Source organism: Pipistrellus kuhlii, unplaced genomic scaffold, assembly GCF_014108245.1.
Source record: "Pipistrellus kuhlii isolate mPipKuh1 unplaced genomic scaffold, mPipKuh1.p scaffold_m20_p_2, whole genome shotgun sequence".
NCBI classification, from domain to species: Eukaryota; Metazoa; Chordata; class Mammalia; order Chiroptera; family Vespertilionidae; genus Pipistrellus; species Pipistrellus kuhlii.
Genome location: NW_023425515.1, coordinates 8515938 through 8525029, shown reverse-complemented (window position 1 = coordinate 8525029; position 9092 = coordinate 8515938). Strand labels below are relative to the sequence as shown.

At 39.1% G+C, this 9092-nt stretch overlaps 1 pseudogene; it reads right to left on the bottom strand.

Annotated features, from left to right (window-relative positions):
- Positions 1–1385: 1385 nt before the first annotated feature.
- On the bottom strand, positions 1386–2006 carry LOC118724925 (annotated as a pseudogene).
- Between the last annotated feature and the right edge of the window lie 7086 nt (positions 2007–9092).

Sequence of the window (9092 nt, the reverse complement as noted above, 5' to 3'; positions counted from 1 at the left end):
CAAGCATGTGTTTCCTCTACCAGGTCTTACAACTCCCTTCTTTATAAACTTGACAATCAGGCACTGAGCCTATCTTTTTACTCCCATACACTCTTCCCTTCCCTCCCTCCCTACACCCCATATTGCCTTGAAAATCTCTTTTTAGCTTATCTCTGGCCAAGATACCTAGTCAATGCCCACAACTCCTCCTTCATTTTGCCTTTTCTAGAAATCTTGCTTGGCTTCTCCTTCAGACTTGGGTTACTGGTAATTAATAGCCAGAAACATTATCCTGTTTTACACTTCCTCATAGCCCACTGCCTGCTTAAACAAGGAGGAACAGAGAAAAGAACATATGTATAGGGAAGGGGAAAAAAGCATAGATTAATAACTTCAAATATTCTCCTACCATGTCTTCTCCTAGCAAATCTTTGGACAGTAATTCCCACATAAAAACTGGTGTCTAGGTCTGTGGGTGGGGTGAGGAGAGAGCATGAATATCCGGTGAATTTCTTGACTCATCTGGAAGTTTGGACTCATACCCATAGAAGATACATCTTCATTCATCAATAACTTTCTGCTGCCTTCATTCTTCCCATCCTAGGAAGCTGACCTTGGCATAGGTAAGGTCAATACTTCAGATGCAGATTGTTACTGCAAGGTTGCACATAGCTGGTTACCCTGGGCAACCTTAAGACCCCTGTACAGGGAAGAGTGGCTGTCAGTAACTGCAGGCAACTTGGGTGGTCCAGACATTCTCTTCCTCCCCAATCAATATCTTCCTTCAAATCTCTGTGCTGAAAAGGTCAGAGGCAGCCCCCTGCTCACATTTTGAGAGATGATAATGAGATTGGCTGCCATATTGGTGTTCAGCTCTCCCCTCACCCAGTATGCATCTTTCTGCATCCCTTTTATGATAAAACAATTGAATAAATAAATAAATGAGAAGTAAATAACCCCATGCCTCTTTTATTTAATAAATGTGAAGAATCGGGTGTGTACTTGTTCCATTTTTCTGTTTGGTCAATCACTTAACCTGTTTTCGGGGAGCGGGGGGGGGGGGGGGGGGGGGGGGTGGAGGGCGGGAGTTGCTTTTTCTTTTCCATTTCAATTTGAGAGAAGCCACAGTTCATTAACATACCAGATGACAAAAAATAGCCCTAACCAGTTTGACTCAATGGATAGAGCATCAGTTGGCCTGCAGACTCAAGGGTCCCAGGTTCAATTCTGGTCAAGGGCATGTACCTTGGTTGCAGGTACCTACCCAGTAGGGGGTGTACAGGAGGCAGCTGATCAATGTTTCTCTCTCATCGATGTTTCTAACTCTTTGTCCCTCTTCCTTTCTCTCTATAAAATAATCAATAAAATATATATATTTTTAAAAAATAATAATCATGGTAGGCACTTTATTTCATCTTTCCAGTGAGCCTGTTCATTTAGACTTTCCTATTGCCAGCTTCTCTGTCTTCTAAAAAATGCCTAGCCCCTGTTTCCAGTCCACCTCGAGAAGATAATTTGAAGGGAAGCAATTTCCAACAGGATGGATCTCTTGAGGGAGATCCTCTGGGCAGAAACACCGTATTTACCAAGAGCAAGCATTGTGTTATCTGTCAGCGCAATTAGCTTCCTATTGATTTTGCCATAACCACGCTTGTAGATCAATGAATAACTTCAGGTTTGGTGTCTCCAGGAAATAAATGGTTCCACAGTCCTCAGCACGTTAACTAAAGCCTTGTTGAGCTTAACTCAGGTACCATTCAACATCTGGCAGAGGTGAAGAAACTGCAACACCTTTTGGAATTCAGGGTTTGCATCAGCATTATTCATATGGATCCTGATGACAAATGCCAATTTGGATTCTATAGGTACCTGGAAGTTGCCAGCTTTTTATTTTTTCCATCCTAGCTATTCTTGTCCCTGTCCGGTATATCGCCTGTCTTCCTGTGATAGTGTTTACCTTCCTCGTAGAGAAGTTGTTCTCTTGCCTTCCTAAACATCCTTTGAATGAACTTCTTTTTCAGGAGCTTGATCTTCTGAAAAATCCACATTTTTTCTTCTCTGCACCCTCATGGTTTCAAAAGGAAAGACCACATAATCTGTTTTTAGGTTGGTTTTTTTTTTTTTAACTGGTTGTATTTGTTCATTTTGCTTTGAATTTGCCTTCATTCATCTCACGGTGTTATGAACATCCTCCACATTTGGGACATTTAAATAACCTATATATCATTATGTATGCCTGTGCGTGTGTATGTGTGTGTGTATGCAGGCGTGCAATGCTAACATTATATGTATACATGTTCTTTATCAAATGTGATTTTTTTATGTAAGTTAGAATTCTAGACCTTAAATCACTGTGTAGCATGTAGCTTTAATTTGAATAATTGCTGCCACATTTATTTGCAAAAGTAGTTGGACAATTCACTCTCCTGCCACCAAAGTAAGAAAACGTTTCTATCCCAGAGTATTTGTCAGCTGTGGTTGTTATTGCTTGTTCAAAACGTTCACCAGTCTAACAGGTAAGGAACATGGCATCACATTATTGTAAATCCCAAACGAAAGGAAGTGTGCCTGAGGACCTGGAATTCTTAGCTGCACACACTGGGTCTCTTGCTCCACCTGACCCTGGTGCAAGGCCTGCGTTCCTCGTGCAGAGTACTGAGAAAGTGAGAAACAGCCAGTGTTTCCTTCAGAATGTTTTCTTTACGCTCAACAGCATTATGTCAGCTGTTATTATAAGGAAAGGCCATTGACACACCAGTTTAAAAAGGAAAAGGTGTGTCCACCAGCTAAAATAAATAGAAGGGCAAAACACACAGAAGCAGTTTTAAGACCTAACCATTACAATAGTGCTGTGGAAGCCGGTAGCACAGAGCCAAGCTCAGTGCTTATAAACGCAGGGTGTCTCTTGAACTTGTTCAACTTAATTTTGAAACGTAAACATGGGACTGTCCTAAAAAGGTCTGAAAGTGGCAATGATATTAAAGAGGTTTTCAAACATGTATACATAGTAGTCCTTCCTTTGGTCCCAATAATTTTAGAACTATTCATGACTAACGGAGGTGTGACCAAGTGAACATTAGCCCACACTCTGATGTATAGGCATACCTGATTTCATTTGACAGTGAGACAAAAATTGAGGCCATTGTAAAACTTTAATGCTCTTGGTGCTAAGTCAAAGTCTGTGAGAAATGTTTCTTCATAAGTGCAAGTGATCCATCCAATGAAAACAATCCTATTAGTTGATAAGAGCAATAAATTCACTTTTAGAGGATTTTAAAGTCATCAAAATGTCCCAAATCTTATCCATTGTATGTTGAGGGAGAGAAAAGACGGAGGAAAATGATGCCACAAGGACAGCATTTGCCACAGGAATAAAATGTTCTACCTAAAACATGATCGTTTTTGGTGGCTCACTAAATAGTACCCACTGTCGGAGATCATAACAGAAAATAATGGTCTCCTACTATGTAAAATAGAAAACAAAACACTAATTAGGATATACTGATGGAAAATACAGTGTAGAGAATCCTTTTTTCTGGAATACCATGTGCACCTTTCTAATAGCTTCTCATGTGGTATTGTGAAGTTTGTGGGTATACATGCCAACCTCACCTGTTAAATGATGTAAGATTTCAGACAGGAGACTCTTTTACTCCTCTTTATAATGTCCAAAATCTAGCACAGTGTCAGCTGCAGAGTACAGTTCCGTAAATGTTAACTATAGAAACTTAAACATTATGTAAGATGCTAAGTCACTGGAAACATTGATGTCATTAAATCTGTTAATACATCAGGGCTATGAATTGAATTGTGAGTTTCCTCCCTCCTCTCTCCCCCCACTCAAATAAATATGTTGGAGCCTTAACCCTCTATGAGATTTTATTTGGAGATGGGGATTTGAGGAGGTAACTACGGTTAAATGAGGTCATAAGACCGAAGTCCTAATTCAATAATATTCATGCCCTTACAAGAAGAGGAAGAGAGAGATCCAGCCACACAAGCACAACAAGGAAAGTTATACACACATACATGGAGACGTGGCCATCCATGAGCCAAGAACAGAATTGGTTGGCACTTTGATCTTGGACTTCCAGTCTCCAAACTGTGAGGAAATAACTTTCTGTTGTTTAAGCCACAGTCCACTGTTTTTTGTTAAGAGAACCCAAACAGACTAAGACAATCAATAACCCAGGACAATTTCTGGTGCTTTTCACTGGTTTCATAACAATGCACAAAACCAAAGAAAAATGACTTTTCTCAAGTCATAACGATCATCCAAGAATGAATGTTAGCAAAATACTTGACATGTATGAGTTTAACAGTAACTGAAAGCTTAAGGATGGTAAGTAATAAAGTTAAGAAGAGGGAGAAAACTAAAATATAAGTCATAAATTACTTTTACAGACAAAAATTTATTCAGCCTACATCTCCTTTGACAAAGGACTCTTTTGATTACGTTTTTTATCTTTAAAAAGCTTGAAACCATATTGACCAATGCAAATGCCCCATTCTCTTTTTAGATTTCATCGAAGATTTGTAACAAATTGTGTAAATGTTAACTTTTAAACTATAGCAGGTCTTAGGATCTCATATGATAAAGCATCGTTTCATTTTAACATTATGAGATGCTATAGAAACCTACTGCTGTTTATATCAATTGGCCTGCGGTAAAATTGGTTTCATTATACATCATTTCTCTTAAAGTCAAAGAACTGATCGAGGACCTTAAGTGAGGGTTTACTGTATAGTAGTGCCCTCTTGTCCACAGTTTTTATAACAATGGGAGCAACTTAAGTAGGACAGTGGTTTTGGTCCTTCTGAAGGTAACGACTTTTTCTTTTCTTTTTACAGTTCTTCTCCAAAAATTGGATTTACCCCATTCAGTTGCTGGCCTGAACATACCAGTAATTTCTAGGGCATCTTGACATATTTGTCATCATCATCTTTCCAACAACTTTAAGAACGGTCACAGTGTTACGTGACCTTTTAAACACTACAATTCTGAACTGTTTTATATTACCTGAGCCTTCTTATTGATAATTGTGAGTCTCATGCATTGAATGTGTTGCTTTTCCTATGGCAAAAAAAAAAAAAAAAAAAACCTTTGAAAATAACATTCTCAGTTTTATTCTTTATTATATTATGTTACCCTAAAATATATGTTGGAATAGATGTTCCATGCTGTGTAGCACTGCATCATATAGAGAATGCCTGTAATTAGGTCAGTATACACTGTTTCTAGGCACTGTCAAGGAAACAATTTGTGCTATACCCTCATTAGAATATTACCAAAGCAATGGGACTGAATGATTCATTGGGAGTGCGGTTGCCATGCTCAGTGCTTCCAGTGGCACCAAATTGAGGGCTCAGAAGGCAGGTGCAGTTGTGAAAGTCTGTGAGTGGTCGGTCGTAAGGGACTCCCTTCCAAAAGACAAAAGCATCGCAAAGGAGAATGTGTTTGGCCAAGAGAAAAGAAAGTATGGAAAGGATAAAGAAACAGACTAAAGCCCTCCTCCTCTCTATGCAGGAGAATGCAGGCTAATGATCATCCATGGGTCTGAGGAAGAAAAGGAGGCTGGGCCACGTGACCCAAAGGGTAAAATAACAACCAATTGCTGCTCTACAGGATAGAGGTGGCAGTGTGAGAATGACAGGACATTTGGAGGAGACACCTGGATCTGAAAAGGAAGAACGTGTGCACCTTCAGCCATTGTGTCAGAGAAAGAAAGAATTTTCTTAAAGAATTTGTTGGCATGGAAAAGAGGAATTCTCTGCTTCCTATTCCAATATAAAGTCCTATATTGTTTCATTCAGCCAGGCAGTACCCATTATTGCTTCTTGTGAATGAAGTATTAGAGAAGAATACCACACTGAACAAGCACATGATTCTTGTCCTCACACAGCTTACAATCTAATGAGCAAACAGATCCCCTACTTGCCTGCCTTTTCTCCTTTCCTGCCTCCTTTGTTGGTTCTTCCTCATCTCCTAACCTCTGGATTCTGGAGTTCTCCAGATCTCAGTCCCTGTGCTGCTTCTCTCTTCTATCTACATACTTGTTCTAGTTTATCTCATCCTATCTCGTGGCCCTAAATACTGTCCACACACTAATGATGCCTAAATGTACATCTCCAATTGGAAGCTCTCCTCAGAATTTCCAACAGCTTCCCAACAAATCCACTTGGAAGGCATTTCAAACAGATGACTGAAATTGAACTCCTGATAAACACCTCTCCGTCCTCTAGTCTTCCCCTCCAAATATAACAACACCTTCCTTCTTGAAGTTATCGATCAAAACTCTGAGCACCATCTTCAATGTGTTTCCTTCATTTACACTCTACAAAAAAAAATTGTCAGCAGATTCTAATTCCTCTATCTTTAGAATCTGTCCAAAATTTGGCTGTTTATCACACATCAACCCAGTCCAAGACACAATTATCTTTCCCTATAGCATCACATTACCACCTAAGTGTCCTCCCTGTTTCAAATGTCTGTCTAGCTTCAACATATTCTCCAAAATGCAGAAATAGATATTCTGCTCAAACAATCCCTTATTTCATTTTTATTGAATTTATTGGGGTGACATTGTTTAATAAAATTATAAAGGTTCCAGGTGTACAGTTCTATAATATGGCATCTCTATGCTGTATTGTGTATTCATCACCAGCTATTACTTTTTAAATATTTTATTTATTTTAAAGAGAGGGGGAAAGAAAGACATGGATTATTGTCCCACCCATTTATGAACATATTGGATGACTGTCATAGATGTGCCCTGACCAGGGATGGAACCCACAACCATGGCTGCATTGGGACGATGCTCCAACCAATTGAGCTACCCATCCAGGGCACTATTACTTTTTCTTTGCCTACTTTTTAGTTCATTCATACACTGCTTCTGGTGGTATTTAATAAGATAATATTAAGACTTTGATCTCATTAGCAATCAAAATAGATGCTGGTGTATCCAAATAACATTTTGCTTTTTGTACCAGTCATCAGTAATCCTGCATACATGTTCTGCACCTCTAGTTTTTGTGGGTTAAGGGCTACTCCATCCACCTGATTTATCTTTGCATCCTAAGCAGGGCCTACGTAGGATAAAAGAAGTGCTAGCCAATGAGTACTTGGCACTGCAAGTTCAATGGGATGCAATGGATGCTGCTGCTATCACTGATTCTCAGCTGGCCAAGGCTGTGACAGAGACTACAAGCCAAGTGTCCACGTGATGCATACACTGTGATTCTTGTAGAACTACATCCAATCGTCCTAATGGGTTGGGAGGGGTTAAAGTAGTGTAGTGCCTTAATCAGAATCTCCAAGAAAAAAAAAGTCCTGGTTTTGTTTGTCTTATTTTGTTTTGTTTTGTTGTTGTTGTTGTTTTTTCAGAGAGGAAGGAAGAGAGAGAGAGACAGAGAGAGAGAGAGAGAGAGAGAGAGAGAGAGAGAGAGAGAGAGAAATATCAATAATGAGAGAATCATTGATCAGCTGCCCCCTGCACACCCCACAATAGGGATCAAGCCCACAACCCAGGCATGTGCCCTGACTGGGAAATGAACTGTGACATCCTGATTCATAGGTCGATGCTTAATCACCAAGGCGTGTGGGTGGGGCAAAAGTCCCAATGTGGTAGCATTGGCTGATTTTAAGACATCAACTTCAAAATGTGTACTATCACCTCTCCAGCACACTACTAGGCTAGATAAAAATGAATTATTTTAAGAATTAACCCTATTTGTTGTTTCCTATGCTTTAATAGTAACTGAGCACACCACATTCCAAATATAATCTTTGATTTTAGTTAAAATGTCATTCTATGCCACTCAATACAAGAAATGAAGGTTGAAATTGAGAAAAAATGTCTTTAAATATGTATTTCAGATTTATCTCATATAGGCATTTATTTTCTTTTTTTAATATATTTTATTGATTTTTTTACAGAGAGGAAGAAAGAGGGATAGAGTTAGAAACATCGATGAAGGAGAAACATTGATCAGCTGCCTCTTGCACACCCCCTACTGGGGATGTGCCTGCAACCAAGGTACATGCCCTTGACCGGAATCAAACCCAGGACCTTTCAGTCCGCAGGCCGACGCTCTATCCACTGAGCCAAACCGGTTTCGGCTAGGCATTTATTTTCAAAAATTCATTTTGCACTTCCTTTCTCCCTGGAAGCTAGATAAGGCCACACTTGTTGACATATTCAGAATCAACAGAATCCCGTTTTGTTCTCCAGTCAGTGTTTGGACACAAAAGTTTCAGGTAGTTTCTGTGATCATGCAGGAAGAGATAGGATGGAGTGCATGGGAGCATTTCTTGTTTTATTTTAAATATGAAAGCTCTTAAGTTATATATTTTTTTAAAGTTATGTATTATTTAGGTTCAGACAAATGAGTCAGATCAATGAAATCTGGTGCCTACTTTAAACAGAATGATGGTAGAGAGATAGTAGATATATATGTTTTTTAAAGCATATTTTATTAATTTTTTACAGAGAGGGTGAGAGAGTTAAAAACACTGATGAGAAAGAAACATCAATCAGATGCCGCCTGCACACCCCCACTGGGGATGTGCCCGCAACCAAGGTACATGCCCTTGACCAGAATCAAACCTGGGACCCTTGAGTGCGCAGGCCAATGCTCTATCCACTGTGTCAAACCAGATAGGGCAGAAGATATATATTTGATGTGATGAAAATGAAGTCAAATTTTCTTATACAACAGACACAAACATCTGAGGAATAGGAGGACATTCTTTGTCATAATTTTTTGCTCCAAGGAAAGAACAAATATTTTGTCATTTGTCCTGAAATATATACAATCTTTTTTGTTCTTGTTGGGTAAATAACTTTCTGGGAATACAGGGTTGGTGAAAAGTAGGTTTACAATTATTTGTGTGGAAAATAATATAATAAATAATAATACAATAATAAATTCTGTTTTGTGTACTCAGAACTGGTAGTATAATTCCAGTCTAAGCCCCAAATCCCAAGGGAGCTGAGGGTATAAATCCCAGTCGTGTGGTGGCAAGTGTAGGTCACAAAAGATGTTCCATCTAAACACTGAGACAGAAAAGAAAGTATTTTGTTTTATTAAGATCTATTCATGACCTCAGT